The sequence below is a fragment of the Neovison vison genome, chromosome 6, assembly GCF_020171115.1.
Source record: "Neovison vison isolate M4711 chromosome 6, ASM_NN_V1, whole genome shotgun sequence".
Taxonomy (NCBI): domain Eukaryota; kingdom Metazoa; phylum Chordata; class Mammalia; order Carnivora; family Mustelidae; genus Neogale; species Neogale vison.
The window spans coordinates 84,216,599-84,237,142 of record NC_058096.1 but is presented as its reverse complement, the minus strand read 5'-3'; the positions used below and the strand labels follow the sequence as shown (position 1 = coordinate 84,237,142).

Sequence of the window (20,544 nt, the reverse complement as noted above, 5' to 3'; positions counted from 1 at the left end):
CTCAGTTTATGAGGCCAAAATAACCTTGATCCCAAAACCAGACAAAGACCCCAACAAAAAAGAGAATTACACACCAGCATCCCTGATGAACATAGATGCCAAAATACTCACCAAGATGCTAGCCAATAGGATCCCACAGTACATTAAAAGGATTATTCACCATGACCAACTAGGATTTATTCCTGGGCTGCAAGGTTGGTTCAACATCTGTAAATCAATCAATATGATACAATACATTAATAAAAGAAAAGATAAGAACCATATGATCCTCTCAGTTGATGCAGAAAAAAACATCTGACAAAATACAGCATCCTTTCTTGATTGAAACTCTTCAAAATACAGGGATAGAAGGAACATAGTTCAATGTAATAAAAAGCCATCTATGAAAAGCCCACAGAAAATATTATTCTCAATGAGTAAAAACTGAGAAGTTTCCTGTCTTGCTAATTTTGGCCATTCTAAGTGGTGTAAGGTGGTATCTCAATATGGTTTTAATTTGAATCTCCCTGATGGCTAGTGATGATGAACATTTTTTCATGTGTCTGATAGCCATTTGTATGTCTTCATTGGAGAAGTGTCTGTTCATATCTTATGCCCATTTTTTTATATGATTGTCTGTTTTGTGTGTGTTGAGTTTGAGGGGTTCTTTATAGATCCTGGATATCAACCTTTTGTCTGTACTGTCATTTGCAAATATCTTCTCCCATTGCGTGGGTTGCCTCTTTGTTTTTTTGACTGTTTCCTTTGCTGTTCAGAAGCTTTTGATTTTGGTGAAGTCCCAAAAGTAATTTTCACTTTTGTTTCCTTTGCCTTTGGAGACATATCTTGAAAGAAGTTGCTGTGGCTGAAATCAAAGAGGTTACTGCCTATGTTCTCCTCTAGGATTCTGATGGATTCCTGTCTCACGTTGAGGTCTTTTATCCATTTTGAGTTTATTTTTGTGTATGGTATAAGAGAACGGTCGAGTTTCATTCTTCTACATATAGCTGTCCAGTTTTCCCAGCACCATTTATTGAACAGACTGTCTTTTTTCCACTGGATATTTTTTTCTGTTTTGTCGAAGATTATTTGAGCATAGAGTTTCAGGTCCATATCTGAGCTCTCTACTCTGTTCCACTGGTCTATGTGTCTGTTTTTATGCCAGTACCATGCTGTCTTGGTGATCACAGCTTTGTAGTAAAACTTGAAATCAGGTAGCGTGATATCCCCATTTTTATTTTTGTTTTTCAACATATCCTTAGCGTTCGGGGTCTCTTCTGATTCCATACAAATTTTAGGATTATTTGCTCCAGCTCTTTGAAGAATGCCGGTGGAATTTTGATCGGAATGGCATTAAAAGTATAGATTGCTCTAGGCAGTATAGACATGTTAACAATGTTTATTCTTCTGATCTAAGAGCATGGAATGGTCTTCCATCTTTTTGTGTCTTCTTCAATTTCTTTCATGAGTGTTCTGTAGTTCCTCGAGTACAGATCCTTTACCTCTTTGGTTAGGTTTATTCCCAGGTATCTTATGGTTCTTGGTGCTATAGTAAACAGAATTGATTCTCTAATTTCCCTTTCTGTATTTGGAAGGGATGTGGAAAAGGGGAACCCTCTTACACCGTTGGTGGGAATGCAAGTTGGTGCAGCCACTTTGGAGAACAGTGTGGAGATTCCTCAAGAAATTAAAAATAGAGATTCCCTATGACCCTTCAATTGCACTCCTGGGTATTTACCCCAAAGATACAGATGTAGTGAAAAGAAGGGCCATCTGTACCCCAATGTTTATAGCAGCAATGGCTGCGGTCGCCAAACTATGGAAAGAACCAAGATGTCCTTCAACGGACGAATGGATAAGGAAGATGTGGTCCATATACACTATGGAGTATTATGCCTCCATCAGAAAGGACGAATACCCAACTTTTGTAGCAACATGGATGGGACTGGAAGAGATTATGTTGAGTGAAATAAGTCAAGAGAGAGAGTCAATTATCATATGGTTTCACTGATTTGTGGAGCATAACAAATAGCATGGAGGACAAGGGGAGTTAGAGAGGAGAAGGTAGTTGGGGGAAATTGCAAGGGGAGGTGAACCATGAGAGACTATGGACTCTGAAAAACAATCTGAGGGTTTTGAAGGGGCGGGGGCTGGGAGACTGGGGGAACCAGGTGGTGGGTATTGGAGAAGGCACAGATTGCATGGAGCACTGGGTGTGGTGCAAAAACAATGAATACTGTTACGCTGAAAATAAATTTAAAAAAAATTTAGCAACATGGATGGGACTGGAAGAGATTATGCTGAGTGAAATAAGTCAAGCAAAGAGAGTCAATTATCATATGGTTTCACTTATTTGTGGAGCATAACAAATAGCATGGAGGACATGGGGAGTTAGAGAGGAGAAGGGAGTTGGGGGAAATTGGAAGGGGAGGTGAACCATGAGAGACTATGGACTCTGAAAAACAATCTGAGGGTTTTGAAGGGGCGGGGGGTGGGAGGTCAGGGTACCAGGTGGTGGGTATTATAGAGGGCACGGATTGCACGGAGCACTAGGTGTGGTGCAAAAATAATGAATACTGTTATGCTGAAAATAAATAAAAAATAAATTAAAAAAATTTAAAAATAATTTATAAAAAAAAGAGAAGATTAGGAACACGACAGAAATGCCAACTCTCACCACTATTATTCAGTATTAGTTACTAGAATTCTTAGCCTCAGCAATCAGACAACAAAAAGAAATAAAAGGTATTCCTATTGGCAAAGAAGAAGTCAAACTCTCAGTCTTCACAGATGACATGATTCTTTATGTGGAAAATACAAAAGACTCCACCCCAAAATTGCTAGAACTCATAGAAGAATTCAGCACCATGGCAGGATACAAAATCAATGCACAATAATCAGTTGCATTTCTATACACCAATGATATGACTAGAGAAAGAAGAATTAAGGAACTGATCCCACTTACAATTGCACTAAAAACTATAAGACACCTAGGAATAAACCTAACCAAAGAGGTAAAGGATCTATACTCTGAAAACTACAGAATACTTATGAAAGAAATTGAGGAAGACACAAAGAGATGAAAAAACATTTCATGCTCATGGAATGGAAGAATAAACATCATGAAAATGTTTATGTTGCCCAGAGCAATCTACACATTCAATGCAATCCGTATCAAAATACCATTGACATTTTCCACAGAGTTGGAACAAACAGTATTAAAATTGGTATGGAACCAGAAAAGACCCTGAATCACCAAGGAAAGGTTGAAAAAGAAAAACCAAGCTGGGGCATCACATTGCCTGATTTCAAGCTATATTACAAAGCTGTGTTCATCAAGGCAGCATGGTACTGGCACAAAAACTGATACATAGGTCAGAGGAACAGAACAGAGAGCCCAGATATGGACCCTCAACTCTGTGTTGAAATAATCTTCAACAAAGCAGGAAACGATATCCAAGGGAAACATGATAAATGGTGCTGGGAAAATTGGACAGCTATATACAGAAGAATGAAACTTGCGCATTCTCTTACACATAAAGATTAACTCAAAATGGATGAAAGACCTCAATGTGAGACAGGAATCCGTCAAAATCCTGGAGGAGAACATAGGCAGTAATCTCTTTGACATCAGCCACAACAACTTCTTTCAAGACACATCTCCAAAGGCAAGGGAAACAAAAGAAAAAATGAACTTTTGGGACTTCATCAAGATCTAAAGCTTCTGCATAGCAAAGGAAACAGTGCACAAAACTAAGAGGCAGCACACAGAATAGGAGAAGATATTTGCAAATGACACTGCAGATAAAGGACTGGTATCCAAGATCTATAAAGAACTTCTCAAACTCAACACCCAAAAAACAAATAATCCAGTTAAGAAATGGGCAGAAGATGTGAACAGACACTTCCCCAAACAGGACATATAAATGGCCAACAGACACATGAGAAAAGTCTCCACATCACTTGCCATCCAGAAAATACAAATCAAAACCACAACGGGACACCACCTTATACCAGACAGAATGGTTAAAATTAACAGGTCAGGGAACAACAAATATTGGCAAGGATGCTGGTGGGGCATGCAAGCTGGTACAGTCACTCTAGAAAACAGTATGGAGGTTCCTCAGGAAGTTAAAAATACAGCTACCCTACAACCCAGCAATTGCACTACTGGGTATTTACCCCAAAAATTCACAGGGAAAAGAAGGGGCACATGTACCCCAATGTTCCAGAATAGCCAAACTGTGGAAGGAGCTAAGATGTCCTTCAACAGATAAATGGATAAAGATGTGATTCATATATACAATGGAATGTTACTCAGCCATCAAAAAGGATGAATACCTACCATTTATATATCAACATGGATGGAACTGGAGGGTATTATGCTAAGTGAAGTAAGTCAGTTGGAGAAAGACAATTATCATATGGTTTCACTCATATGTGGAATATAAGGAATAGTGCAGAGGATCACAGGGGAGCGGAGGGGAGGGAAAACTGAATGGGAAGAAATCAGGGAGGAAGCCAAACCATGAGACACTCTTGACTCAGGGAAACAAACTGAGGGTTGCTGGAGGGGAGGGGGGTGTGGGATGAGGTAATCCAGCGACGGGGATTAAGGAGGGCACGTGATGTGATACGCACTGGGTGTTACAGGAACCTAATGATCACTGAACACTACACCAAAAACTAATGATGCACTACATTTGACTAACTGAATTTAATTGAAAAAAAAAAAGAGAGAAAAATAATAAATAAATAAATTAGTAAGTAAAGAAAGAAAGTTATAAACCACTCTTCTTTAGTGCTGCCTGCAGAAGTGGCTGACATCTTCTACTCAGCATCATCACTGCTCTCAGACCTCTGATGAAGCCCAATATTGTTAAAAAGAGGACCAAGAAGTTCATCCAGCCCCAGTGAGACCAATACGTTTGGCTGATGTCAAACCTAGAGGCACTGACAGTAGGTTGCACAGAAGATTCAAGGGCCAGATCTTGAGGTCCAACACTGGTTACAGGAACAACAAAAAAACAAAACACATAGTGCCCAGTGGCTTCTGGAAGTTCCTTGTCCACAACATCAAGGAGCTTGAAGTGCTCCTGATGTGCAACAGATCTTACTGTGCAGAGACTGCTCACAGTGTCCCCTCCAAGAACCACAAAGCCATGTGGAAAGCAGCCAACTGGCTATAAGAGTCACCAATCTCAATGCTATGCTGCATAGCAATGAAAATAAAGAAAAAGCTTATGTGCATGTTGTATTTGTTAATAAAATTACATAAATAAATTAATTAAATAAAATTCTAAATAAAATTTTCAGAGAGATGGTCTTTTACAAATGTGCTAGGTTTCTAATACAAATTATAAAACATGTTTGTAAATCCTACATGGTAAATAAAATACTCCTTGCAGGAAATTAAGCATTTGATAATTTAACAGTTTCAACCCTTTAGGGAAACAATTAGAGTAGTGGAGAGGGATTTGACATATTTATGAAGATATAACTCCGTCTTCTCACTAGTACAACTTGTGCAAAAGCAGCGGCCTCCTTGGCTGGCAGAACTAGACTGAACACGTTCACGCTGTTCATGTTGAGATCAAAATATCCCGCTACTATTACACCTTTTTTTTTTACATACTACAAAAGTACTAATGTTTATGACAGAAAATCTGGAAAATGGAGAAAAGCAAAAATAAAGACAATAAAAATCACCCATAATGCTTCTATCCAAAGATAACCACTGCAAACCTTCTGGTGCATTTCCCTCTGGTGTCCATACTAGGCACACCACTAACAATAACAGGAGTCTGGGGGAAAGGAAGTAATGGTCCATCCCAAACCACAGAGAAAAAATAACAGTCAACAGGACATACGTTTATTTAATAATAGGAACATTTTTTAATATTTACTATTCTATGATTGCTTTTATATAAACTTGTATTGTTGCTCAATTTCATAGCTGATCTGTCCTTATTTCAGAGTCTAGAGTGCTAACCATTACACAGTGGAACCCCTGATCTGTCCTTATTCAAATGAATCCCGTGTAGCATCTGTTTATCAGTAAGTAAATTATTCTCTCGTTTTTCTAAAGAATCCAGCAAGATAGTCCAGACAATAAAAGCCAGCATTAGGCATAACTCTATTTCTACTCACTGGTCACCAGACATCACCATTCTCATGAACCCTGCCTTCACCCCCAAACCCATCAAGAGCACACCATAGTGTCACTCTCCTCCACTTCAAGCCAGGACCACTCTAGACCAGAGATAACATCATCATTACCCCTCAGTGCTTCAACCTCAATTCACAGCCACCCCTGTCAAGCCAAAAATTAATATTATTTTCACAACTGATCTCTACCAGAAAATTGATATACTGTCATAGAGTGACTGGGTTATTCTGTATATCTATAAGACAGAGGTCTCTAATATGTACATGCTTTCGATTATTTTAGAAATGCTGCTTTTTGACTAGTATACCATGTATTATTATTTCTATTACTGTCCATCCAAAGCTTAATCTATCTCAGATAATTAAGTTGTATTTTATTTTATTTGGGGAAAAAAAGGGGGGGATCAATCTATATCAATGCGCAGTATCTGTAACCTACTTTATTATTTTTTTTTTTGCAACACTGGGATCATTCTGGTTTTGTGCTTACTGTTTTGTAACATATTGTTTTGGTTAATCAGAAACAAAAGTAATTAGAAACATAAATAAGAAAGCCAGTAGTTCTGAAAAAGATCTTTCACATGCTAATTGACCATTAGCATAAATTTTGAAGGAACTTGAATTTGCCTTCAGCAAAACTATACTTTTTCTTTACTTTACAGTACTAAAATAACAAGATGATATGTGTTTCCATAACAAAACAAATACAACTGAGAGAAATTACTTCCCTACTAAGTTTTTGTAGTTTTAAAAGAATATTAGCCAAAGAACACAATGCTTAACCCAAAGTAGCAAATATCATAAAGTGGAATTTCCCGTACCCTAGAAATAGGAAGAGATTTCCTATGGCCCTCATATAATATCCACAAGGGACCGTCCACAATGTCTATACATAAATCAAATTCTGACATCCAGAACTAAACTGGGTGAAATTCTAAGAGTGCACATTAATATCTCTGGACACAATGTGTGACAATCAATATTAATACATTCTGGAAAACAAGCCTTCCTTCTAAAAGATGCATAGACACTCAAATTATGCAAAACCCATCAGGTTGACATCAGAAAGCCACAAATGAATCAAGTTACTAAGCAAGAGGAATGCTATACTAAGCAAGAAGAATGCAAAAGAATATTGACTAAATTTTCATTGTTTAGCACAATTTAGTAGATCACTGAAGTTTCAAATGGCAATGTGTTGGTTTTAGCCTATATGAGAAAGGTGGATATCTGAATGATTCAAAAATTAACCAATGGTTCAAAGGAATGTTTTCTATTTACTAAAATTTACCATAATGCATCTAATGTTCAGAATTGCAATAAAAATTCTCAAAGAGAAGCTAAAAAACAAATGTTCAAGTTTATTAAATGTTCCTTTTGCCCTTTTCCACCTATTGCACTTACAGCTTAAAACCCAGCTAGAAAAATATTTGAATACCCAAGTGGTTATTGTAGAGATTCTGAAGGCACTAAGCTATGATTTTCTCAAGTGGAAAGTGTCATTTGACAGCCCTTACAAAACACTACAAGCATAAAAGTAGAAGGCTGGAACAAGCAATCTGCTCAGTCAATCTCCTAGACAGACTTCTCTGCTCCTTAAGGTAAGATTATTTGTCAAACCATTAGTCATGCCTTTAACCTGTTCAGTTCTTTTGGTAGTAGTGCTTCTGATATTCTTTAGATAATTAGACTTTTGAACAGAAAATTATAAGATACCTAGACCAATTAAGTAGACTTTTCCATCTAGCTGTAAAATACAGTATTTGCAAGTAGTTAATTACATACATGTGTTCTACCACAAATGTCATCTGCCTTAATAGGTGAGAATAATGGTAACATCTGTAGCCATCATATAAATAGAGAATACAAATAAAGTATGGTCATAAAACTCTCTCAACATGTTCTCGTTATACAGCAGTACCCATGTTATCCTCGTTTTCATTCCCTCCAACAGTTATCTGATTTCAATTATGAGAAGCTGACAGAGAAAGACAAGATTCAACAAAAGATAAATATATATACAAGTAAAATGATGTTTAATATCTGCTCATTTTCAATGCTAGAGTTGTATTTATCAATGTAGTCTCTGTTGATTCTTACTCCAACACCAGCTCTGCCTATAAAATAATGACAGGCCTGTTTTCATTAAAGGTGTCAGTCTCATGGTTTGTTTGTTTTTTTTTTTCTATCATCATGTATCTTACAGTATCAGAGAATACTGTAATAATGACATGGGAAGAACACGATTAAAAAACCAAAGAGTGGGGGCACTTGAATGGTTCACTTAGTTAAGCATCTGCCTTTGGCTCAGGTCATGATTCCAGAGTTCTGGGATAGAATCCCAAGTCTGGCTCTCTGCTCAGTGGGGAGCCTGCTTCTCTCTCTCCTCCCCACTGGTGCTTTCTGTCACTATCTCTGTCTCTGTCTCTCACTCAGATAAATAAGATCTTAAAAAAAAAAAAAAAAAAAACCCTAAAGAGTGACCAGGTAGAATAAATACACTGCAACTATACTTAATTTCCACCAAACATGAGTGTATTTCTGTTTTTTGTTAAATTAGACTGGATTGCATGGAGCACTGGGTGTGGTGCAAAAACAATGAATACTGTTACGCTGAAAATAAATTAAAAAAGAAAATTAGACTGGAAGGAAAAAGAATCCACACAGACTGTAGTTCTGTTGCTTCGTTTCAAGACCATTTCAAATATAAAATGGAAGCATTCTCTGAGGGAAAAGAATCATTTCCTTCTGCTCTTAGAAAAACATAGTCCCCTAAACACTGTATCAGGATATTTCCCATCATATTCATGCAGTCCAAATCACTGAAACATTCCAGTGTTCATTCAGCTCCCCACAGGTTTAAAAGAAGAAGCCACTGATTCCACTTTCCAGCAGCAGAAGGGAGTAGGGTGGCCCGAGGCCAGGGTGGCTGGCTCCGTGAAACATTTAGAAATAATCCTACTTGCCAAGTTCTCTTTATTTGCTCAAGTTCATTTTCTGTACCACTTTCTAGTATCCACAGATTCCAGCCCTATTCCTATAAAGAAGCTAAAAATTGTGAGAAAATATTAAAAAAATTAATCATTCCTTAATTTTGTTCCAGGGATAGAAGTCAGATACCCTAAATGGAAAGATAAAGCTTTTCCATGAAAATTATTCCTCTTGAAGGAAACAGTCATTCAATTTTAATCTTTTAATTACCTTTACCTTAATTACCTTTAAGTACCTTTGCTTATTAGATTCATTATGGATTAAAGAAAAAGAATAAACACTTTATGACTAAAAACAATGCACTTAGTCCTAGTCTCCATGGGGATGTAAAAAAAAAAAAGTAAGAGGGCCTTCCCTTTCCCCTTAATGAGCCTACAGAAAAGACAGAGAACAAAATGCAACCAGATATTGCTAACTCTCAGGTCTAGTCAGTCCAGCCTAATGGCCCAATCAATCAGTGTGTCCCCCTCCCCATCACTAACAATTGGTTTAAAGTCAAGCAAATGTGTAAGTACGGCCAAACTTAAGTCTATCTAGAACTTTGGCTATGGGACCTTTAACTGGGGTTGCCAAGCAGGCAGGTTCATTCACGTATGCATTCAGCAAATCTTTGTTAGATATCTACCCTTTCAGGTACCCTACTAGATGGCAGATGTAAGCCCAAAGAGGAAAACAAAAAGAAGGGAAGAAGGGAGACAGATGGTTGGAACATTTGGATTAAGTCATGCCTAAAGTCAGATCAACCCCTGGACTTTTTAGTTATAGGAGTCAGTAAATATCTTTTTAGTTTAAGGCAATCTAAGTTGGGGTTTCTATATATGCAACCAACAGTCCCAACCAGTACCCCCCCCTACCCCCAGAGTCTAGGATTGGTAACTGGAATAAAATCTCACCTTCTTCTACTGGAGGCTTGCCTGCACCCAGTTATGGTCATAGACATAAAACCAGTTGGAATAGTCTCATGGCCCACTCCTCACCCCTTCCTAGCATTTCTCTACCTAATTTGTAATGACTCTCCAACTGTCAGACGGGTCCCAAAAATTTGGAGGTAACCTACCACTAAATCCAGTTTAGACTGGTCTTTTTTCCTTTGGGGATTTAAAAAAAAAAAAAAAAAACCTATACAGTACCCACATCTCCACATAAACACATTAATTTATACCACAAGAATCACAGGTATGGAGGTGAAAATATACTACCAAGACACCTCCTCCTACTTCTTATTCAATACATGAATGCTGTCTTACTGCCCCTGGCTAAGAAATCAACCAGTCTCTGGTTAAATAGTTCCAAAACAGAAAGCTCACTACCTCAAGCACCATGTGTCCCAGTAATGGACAGCTTCTCTATCTGAGAAGTGTCATTATGATACCGAATAAAAAATTTCTCTTCCTGAAATTTTCATTGCTTTATGCTATTTCTGCTAAGTGAAGCAACAAAGAATAAGCTCCTTCCCTGTCTACTTGTCAGCTCTTCAAATATTGAAGGCAATTAGCATGTCTCCCACTAGTATGTATTTTTCTATAGTTCCTTCAGTTATTTCTTAAAATACATGACTTACAGATCCACTGATGTCCTAATTCCCCTTGTCTAGGTACACTCTAGTTTGCCAACAGCATCCCTTTTATAATGCTATCCCTCCCATCCACCCCACCCCACACCACACCACCCCTGAATGACCCTTGTGGTTGTCTGAAAAGCCCAGAAAACTATGGGCAAATAACTTCCCAAAGGGCTGAACACTGCATTTATGACAACAGACCTTAAGATTTCACAAGTTCTTTTTCTTAACCATTTTAGTACAATTCCTAACACATTCAGAAAGTTTGTGACATTGAAGGTCCTAATGATCAAAGCTTGCAGATTTTTTCCCAAGAACCTGCTGTATTGAGGATCTTTCTTCTCCATTCCCATTTTGGTGAGGGGTAGTTAGGTCTTTATTTTTTTTAGCAGGACCCTAACAGAATTGTTCATCACGGTAAAGCCAGAACCTGAACAGTGTCTAGTACATGGTAGGGATTCAATAAGAGCCAGTGAATTAAATAAATCTCAATTTTGGAAACTCTCTCCATTGCTATTTACTTAATTTTTGAATCAGTCTTGAGATTCAGTTAGCTGAGGTCATTTGTGGTCTAAACTCAGCATTGGTTATGCTTCTTAATTCATGCTCCCTCTAAATTTAATAAGTCTGCTTTGTTTAGCTATAGCTAAGACACTGATGAAAACACTGGACATGTTGGAGCCAAAGTTAGAGCCCTTTATATTAGCACTCAGCAAGACACACCAGTTAAGGTGACACTGAGCCATTAACCATATACTAGGGCTGAAGGAGCTAACTTGGGTTAGAGTTCATCATCTCATTCTTGGAAAGCTTTAAAAAAAATGCTTTGTTAATATCAAAACACAGTAGTCAGTAGGCTGAATTTTATTAAGACAAAAATTTTCCAATATCACTAATTTCATGTGATTCAACGTAATTGAAAGTACCTCTAACAGCTAGCCAATGTTTTATTCCCTTAGAGAATCTATACTGGTTCTATTCTATCATGTGCAAAATCTACTGTTTTCTACCTCAGAGATCAAGATATTTGTCTAAGTGTTCTCCAACTAACAGCTCACCTGTTCAGTTCCTTCTTCACTTAAGTTTCCATTTGCTTGAACTTAGAGACCAAGACCTATTCAATGTAACCAAAAGGTTGTCTATGAATGCCTGTGTGTATCTTGGGCTCTCCTCCCATTAGTGTTTTACCATTTATCACCTGAAGATGATTTTCTCTTTTCCCCAAAATAAATCCCGATTCCTCCTCAGTAGGTAAATGACATTTTGCAATGCCTCAAATTCTGAATATTAAGGCATTTCTATAAGTGTGTAGCAAGTTGATCTTGCTAATGACTGTTAACAGTACTAAGCCAAAAGAAAGAAATTTCTTAAGATGGAACTGTATGTGACAAATATTATTGAGCATAGGTCCAAAGTTATTGAATATATGATTTTGAAATGAATGCACCAATACATGGAATTATTTGAAAGTTATATATAGATTATATAGACATTTATCTGGAAAATATTAAGAAAAAATTAGGTATAAAAAATTGTCTCAATGATTATCATTTTCAAAATCAATAGAAGCTGATTACTAAAGCTATATCCCATAATATTCTAATGTGATCCTGGCTCTTAAAAATGTAAATGGATTTTTAAAGTATGACATCCTGTACATGGTATGTCAGGTATGTCATAGAATTCACTCTCCTAGTCTTATTTTTTGTTCATTTCGTATTTTGTAATTGGTGACAGTGGTCAGAGATGAAGACTGGAAGGAAAAAAAAGTTCCAGTAATGTAACATCACCAATGTTTATTATTTTTAAATACATGAAAGCAGTTTCAAAAAGCAAGTCAAATCTAAGATTTAATCAGGTGAAATATCAGTATTAGCATCTACTATTAAATCAGAGAAAAGGAGATTTTAAAATATCTAGAACTAGAAACGAGAATATTCTTAAAAGAGAACTTAGACAAATGAACTTTAGCAACAAAGATTCCAAATGAGACTTTTAAAAAGTTATTCCCTTGAATGGGCAGTCCAATCTGAGCTGGGAAAGCTTCTACCACATAATTTGAAAAGTCACTTTTCCTCCCAGGAAAGTAATGCTGTGCCTCTGTACTTGGGGAAGCAAGCTTTTTCTGGACAGCACATGCAAAGTTTGCTAAGCTGTCAATTATTTGTCAAGTTTTCCAGTTTGTGGGTTCTCCAAAGCTCTTTGCTTCTCACCCACTTTAAGCCATATTCTTAGGTCCTTGCTCATTAACAGTAACAGTATACAATCAGATAGAGAAGGATGACCCTCAAGCTCTGTTGATGTAATTTGCAGAACCAATAAAATAGGCACTGGGGTGAAAAAATGAATATACAGTTTTCAACTAGGCTTTAGGGATCGAGTGTGGATTTGAGTTTTTTGATAACTTGGCAACACTGTAGAACATCTTGCTCACACTTGGTCACTTTTTTTCCTTTTTTTAACTAAAATTTTACTTAGTTAACATATCGTGCAATATTGTTTCTGGAGTAGAATTCAAAGATTCATCACTTACATATAATACCCAGTGCTCATCACAACAAATGCCCTCAATACCCTTCACCCATCCATCCTATCCCCCCACCCACCTCTCTCTATCAACTCTCAGTTTCTTCTCTATCGATAGGAGTCTCTTACGGTTTATTTCTTTCTCTCTCTTTCCCAAAACCCTTCCCATATGTTCTGTTTTCTCTCTTAAATTCCACATATGAGTGAGATCGTATGTTATCTTTCTCTGATTTAGTTCAGTTAGTCTTTCTCTGACTAAACTAGTCTTTCTCTGACTTATTTCACTTAGCATAATACACCTTAGCTCCATCCGTGTCATTGCAAATGGGGAGATTTCATTCTTTTTGATGGCTAAGTAATATTCCATTGTGTATATATGCATCTTCTTTATCCATTCATCATTTGATGGACATTTGGGCTCTCTCCATAGTTTGGTTACTATTGAATAATGCTTCTATAAACATCAGAGTGCATGTACCCCTTCAAATAGGTATTTTTGTACCCTTTGTGTAAATACCTACCAGTGGAATTGTTCTAACTTTTTTGAGGAAGCTCCACACTATTCTCCAGAGTGGCTGCACCAGTTTACATTCCCACCAATAGGCTAAGAGGGTTCCCTTTTCTCTGCATCCTTGCCAACACTTGTTGTTTCTTGTGTTGTTAATTTTAGCCATCCTGACATGTGTGAAGTGATACCTCACTGTGGTTTTGATTTATATTTCCCTGATAATGAGTGATGTTGAGTATCTTTTCATGTGTCTGTTAACAATATGAATGTCTCCCTTGAAAAAAATCTTTTCTTCTGCCCATTTCTTACCTAGATTGTTTTTTGGGCACTAAATTTGATAATTTTTTTTAATAGATTTTGGAGACTAACCCTTTATCCAGTATGTCATTTACAACACTGTGGAGAATTTTGCTCACCTTAAATTGGTCAGCTTTTATATTTAAAATATCTAGGTTCACTACTGCTTCGTCTTTTCAGAGAGTCAGGAAGCACATGTTTGGTCTATTGCCCTAAGTAACTTTCCAAAGGCAACTTGTTGAAAAGGATTTGCAGCTAGAACAAAGGTGACAAGATGACCTTTGCTGGCTGCAAAGACCTTTGTCATAATAATCAGCTGCTTTCTGGTCTGTAAGAGAATGATTCTTTTGGCTTTCATTTTATTGTTTCTAATATCAGGTCTCGGTCATTATAAATATTATTCTGCAAGTCTGCAAAGAACCAGGGTTTGAGTGATGATGCCCTTGAAATGGCCCAGACCTTAATTTCAACTGGAAAAGTCAAGCAAATGTCTTCTCCTGTTGCTGTATCTTTTGGAGGAAATGGTCACCACACTATTGGTAAATTAACCAACTAAACTGAGTTTCAGATAAAGATGTTAATCCTTATATATTTCCTATTTAAGCTTGTGATGCAATTTGCCTCAAAAGAGGCCCTCACTATAAATATTCCCCCAAGTTTTCCCCAAAAGACTGTGGCCATTTACTATATTTACAATATCCAAATCTCCCAGAAATTACTAAAAGTCAACTGGATTTCCCACTGCAAAAAAAAAAAAAAAAAATTACTAAACACTAGCTCTGAAATGACACTAATTTCTAAGAAACCAACAACATCACCATAAGCTATATGTGGGGCCCATAGTGCATATATGATAGATGGAGTATACTCTTACATAAATTTCAAATTACATTGGGTCCATCTCGTCCATGGACCTACCTTGCAGTTATTCCTCAATTTCTAAATGTATAACTGGAATAGGCACATTTGACAAATGGAAGTATGTCTATGGGGTGAAAATTATTGGAACTTCCCCTCCCTACCAAGACAGTAACCCAGGGGGAATTTCAAAGATTAATGCCACCATTAAAGTCTTGAAACAAGTGATGGTGGTACCTATCACACATCCATTTAATTCACCAATGTGGCCTGTGCAGAAATCAGATAGATTTTGGAAAATGACTGTGGATTATCACGGTCTTAATCAAGTAGTGACCATAAATGTAGCTGCTGACCTAGATGTACTATCTTTACTAAAATAAATAGTCTGTCATGTGGTATGTAATGCCTTTCCATAATAATTTGCAAAGACCATCAGAAATGGTTTTACTTCAAAGGGAAGACAGTCTTGCTTTAGGGAAACTATATTTCCTAGCTATTTAAATTTGTGATGAAATTTACCTCAAAAGAGACCACAATTTCTCGCTATAAATTCCTCCAAATCTTCCCCAAAAGATGTATAGTCATTTGCTAGAGTGTCTGCACACTGGAAAAAAAGGAAATACCTAATAAATTTTCTTGCTCTATGCTCTAATAAAATACATAAAGATCTTGTTTGCCTTGATGTCCCACTAACTTCACACTACACTGACAAGATTATGCTGATGGGATCTAATGAGCAGGAAGGAGCAAGTATTTAATGTCTTAGTAAGACATATGGACAATAAACCCTGGAAAATTTCAGAACCCCAACACCACCACCTCAGTGAAGTTTTTAGGGGTTTAACAGTCTGGAACAAGTTGAGATATTTCCTCCAAGATTAAAAATAAGCTCTTGCACTTCATACCACCTACCACCAAATAAAAGGCACAATGATCGAGAGGCCTTTCTTTAATTTTGGAAGCAACATATACCACCACATTTTAGTGGCTCTCCTCCAGAGAGTCACACACAAGTCTACCAATTTCAAGTGGGGCCAGAACAGGAAAAAGCGCTGCAGTAGGTTCAAGCTGCAGTACAAGCTTCTCTACCACTTGAACTTTATTATCCGGCCAAGCAAATCCAATGACAATTGAAATCTCTGAGGCAAATAGGGATGTGGGTTAGAACCTCTTGCAAGTACCAACAGGGGACTCACAATGCAAGCCAATAGGATTATTAAAAAAAAAAAAAATGCCCTTTTCTGTACATAACTATTATCCTTTTGAGAAAAATCTTTTGGGTTGCTACTTGGCACTGATAGAGACTGAAAACTCCTAACAGAGGACAGCAGGTGAGCATGAGGCCTGAGCCTCCCATGATGAACTGAGTGCCATCTAGTCATAGGTTAAGCATGTGCAGTAGCAATCTACCTATCATAAACCAAAATGAAGAAAGTTTGGAAGGTATAAAAATGTTGTTCTTGGAAAGGCAGTCTCATGAGCACAGTCTTTTGACCTCTACTTAGTAGCCAAGTTAGAATGGGCCTTAGGTCTTGAACATGCCCTTCTCAAGACATAAAGAGCTCTCATGCAGCCTGTGCTGGGCTTACTGCCTTGTGTAGTCTTATCTTTTCCTGTTTAAGGCTCTATGTCTGCTTGTTTGTTCTCCTTAAGTGTGTGCATCAAGAATTATGTTCGCAGTCAGCACTGCGCCGCCGTTGCCCGCCAACGCCAGCACCGCTTCTAGCTTGCCAAGCTCCAGCCAAAGGAGAAGGGGGTTAGGTATGGAGATTTCTGTACCGTGGCTCCTATAAAGCAGAAAGGCCGCAAATCGACCCGTGGTAAGGCAAAAAAAGGAAGCAACTGGCTACGAAAGTCGCTCTCAAGAGTGCGCCCTCTGCTGGATGGGTGAAGAAACCTCATCATTAACAGGCCTGATACTGTGGCACTCCCTGAAATTAGATGTTATCAGAAGTCCACGGAACATCTGATCCAAAAACTTCCTTTCCAGGACTTGCTCAGTCCTTGATCAGGACTTCAAAACAGATCTACACTTCCAGAGTGCAGCTACTGGTGCTTTTCAGGAGGCAAGTGAGGCCTATCTCGTGGGCTTCTTTGAAGACACCAACCTGTAAGCTATCCATGTCAAATGTGTCACAATTATGCCAAAAGACATCCAGCTAGCACACTGCATATACGGAGGACATGCTTAAGAATCCACTATGATGGAAAACATTTCATTCTTTAAGAAAAAAATTTTCTCTTCTTCCTTTTATTGGTAGTTCTGAATGTTAAATATTTTTTTCTCATGAGGTCAAAAGGTAGCTAAGTATATGACTGCAAGTGGAAAAACTGGGGACAGAAATCAGGTATTGGCAGTTTTTCCATTTTTATTTGTGTGTAAATTTTTAAGGTAAAAGCAGGGACATAAAACATTAATACAAGACAAAATGTTTCAGCGAACACATTTCAGCAGTTCAAATTTATAACAATTATAAATAAACCTGTTAAATTTTTCTGGACAATGCCAGCATATGGATTTTTTTTTAAAACAAGTACATTTCTTATGACGGCAACTAATGGTGTTTGTAGCATTTTTATCATACAGTGGATCCACCCATTCACTATAGTCTTCTGAGTTGTCCTATATCCAAGTACATGTTTTTAATGTTGTCTCTCTTCTGTGCTGTTCCTGTAAGTTTGCTACTAAAATACATTAAGCTTTAAAAAAAAAAATTGTGTGCATCAATAGCCCAAAGGCATGGCCCTAGCTTTCAGTATTTCAGATTCCATGGTGTTGGGGAAGAAATCCTTCTGCTAAGGCATGATAGAGGTGCATATAAGACCCTTGCCCTCATTGGCTGCCGGGGAAGTCCCTAGCCATGAGAAGCACACTACCAGAGCTAATCTTGCTCTGTCCCTTCTCTATGTAAGAAAAGCACTGTTCTAACCAGTCCATGACAGTGTTGTTCTTCCTTGGTGACTCCAATGGCTAAGATATAGTGGGATAGAATTGTTTGAGTTCCATTTTTGGTGGCTGGCATTTGTGATGATCTTTGCTATTATCCATGCAATTGTAGTCCTTCCCTGGTATTGGTTAGCAGTATAGTGTTCTATTCAACAAGCTGTATTAACAAGTCACTCAGACTTTAACACAACTCTAGCTGCATTGCCTTCTCTCTCTAAACCCTTGGCTTCCTATGACGCCAGTGACTGAGAAAAATATTTGTGTTCCACAAGAATCCCCATACATATCCACTATAGTGGAAGCTCTTGGTAATCAGATGGCAAAATGATGCCAGTCATTCTCTTTCCCCAGTTACCCCAGGGCTTTCTCACTGCGACCATGAACAAAGTGACTATGGGAGCTATGCATATGCTCAACAACATGGACTTTCCCTAGAAATGAAAAGGTTAAGTGTGATTAATCTGTCAAGAGTTGAGATTAGCCCTGACCACGAGTTAAGGCACCATTTTCCAGGAGTACAGACTACTACCAGGTGGCAGCTTGATTACACTAAACTCCATCCAAGATGGATGGAGCATAAATTCATCATCACTGCAAGAGACATCTATTCTGAATATGGATTTGCCTGTCCTGCTGAAGTGGGAAGGTGGCAGTGGAGCACTACAATCCATAAACCCAAAGAATACGTTATACATAGTCATAGCATTTTCCGTATTGTTGCTTCTGACCAATGAACTTATTCCACAGCAAAGTGCAGCAATGGGCTTATACCCATAAAATAAACTGGCTATTGAAAGGTGGAGTAATTTACTGAAGACTCATAACTTAACTAGTTAGGACCCTACACATGGGAGGGGCTCCGCTTATTATTATAGCTAATAAATCACTCCCCAAATTGTTGCTTCTTGTCCTGGCAACATGAGCTCTGCTAATTTGGAGGTCTTAGTTCACAAGGAGGCAATGCTTCAAGCAGAGGGCACAACAATGGTTTCACTGAATTGGAAAATGAGATTGGCCATTTTAGGTCTGTGACACTAAACCAACAACAGGGAAAAAAAAAAAAAAAAGAAAGAAAGAAAAGATTACTCTTCTGGCTGGAGTGATTGATCCCAATCACCAAGGGAGAATTAGGCTGATGCTACAAATGAGGGCAAAAAGAACTCTTTCTGGAACACAGGAGATTCTTTACAGTGTCTCTCCATATGTCCAAGAACAACAGTAAAGCTTAATGTAAAAACTACAGCAACCAAACAAAATGCAGGATAATTGAGGAGTCAGTCTTCAGGAAGGTATGGGTTACTCCACCAGATAAAGAACCCCAACCACCCGAGGTTCTAACAGGAAGGAAGAGGAAATATAATAACTGTAGTAGAAAAAAGAAGCCACTGGTATCAATTACAGGCTTAACACCATTTAGAGAAACAAGATTTAAAGTAGCTTTGCATATTTTCTCTTTGCTTGCCATATGTATGTGTATATTTATATATGCTAACAATATTCTTCTTCTACCTCCTTCTCATCTTCATTTTATATATGAGCTGTTGGAGGTTAACTTTACAATTTCATTTGTAAGTAACAAAATATTCTGTGGGTCTTTGACAGAATTTTTTTTCTTCTTTGATAGAATTTGATGAGTAATGAATATAGTCAATGATAGATACAATGACTGTTAAGGCCGTGTGTCCCCTCATTTTGGGAAAAGGATAAGATCTTCCTCACTTGTAAGAAGGATTTGTTCATTGTCGTACAGAAGTTCAAATGTGTACAGAAGAGTGTATATGGAAGCAGAGTAACCAAAGAACTATACTGTAGCAATTATCAATGTGCTATCCCTGAGGAGCAGATAGACCCATTATTGCCTCCTCTATGATACTGAGATCTGTAAATATTTCTCCTTTGTCAGTTGGCGTAACAGGCTTAGTCACTTGATGGTTCTAGAGGCATAGTGAAGAAGAAGCAATTCCTATTCTAGTCTGGTGTGCTCCTCTCATAAAGGTCCTACAGCATACACGGCCTCACTAGCATCTACTCCTATGACATAGGCAGCTTCTCCAGCACCCAGTTCCCATGATGTGCAGCATCTGGTAGTCCCCAGTGGCCAAAAGCTTTCCCCAGAACCCCTTCAGGCAGCGTCAGTAGCAACACATATGTCCGTGAATGGCTTTCCCCAGCCTCCCTCTGGGTCACCTTGAGGCGAGTTCCAAGATATGGTACCTTCCTATGGATGCTTTCCTAAAACTCAAAGGGCATATTTCCAACAATTCTGCCAGCACAGCACAGCACCTAAGGTCTTAGATAAAGAAAGAGTGGGAAGGAGGGGCAGAGGAAGAGAGAGAATCCTAAGCAGACTCCACGCTCAGCATGGAGCGAAACATGGGGATCTATCTCATGACCCAAAGATCATGCGTGACCTAAGCCAAAATCAAGAGTTGGTCACATAACCAACAGCCACCAAGATGCCCCTGCATGTTATATGGTTTTGATCCCTGTCTATTGTAAATATCCATATTAAAGTAAATTTTAAATTATGTGAAGCAGTTATCTCGAAATATGACTCTACAAGCATTTTTGTTGTCCTCATCATCCAACTGATGTTCACATCTTTATTAGCTCTATACACACCTTGAAAAGGTAAAGAGCATTTCTTGAGCCTCTAGCAAAGGACAGGATCTCAATCCTCATAGAAAACCTACTACTGACCCATTT

The 20,544-nt window shown here is 38.0% G+C and overlaps 1 pseudogene; it reads left to right on the top strand.

The window, feature by feature from the left end:
* The first annotated feature begins 14,478 nt into the window (after positions 1–14,478).
* LOC122910089 overlaps positions 14,479–20,544 on the top strand; it is a 39,874-nt pseudogene continuing 33,808 nt past the window's right edge.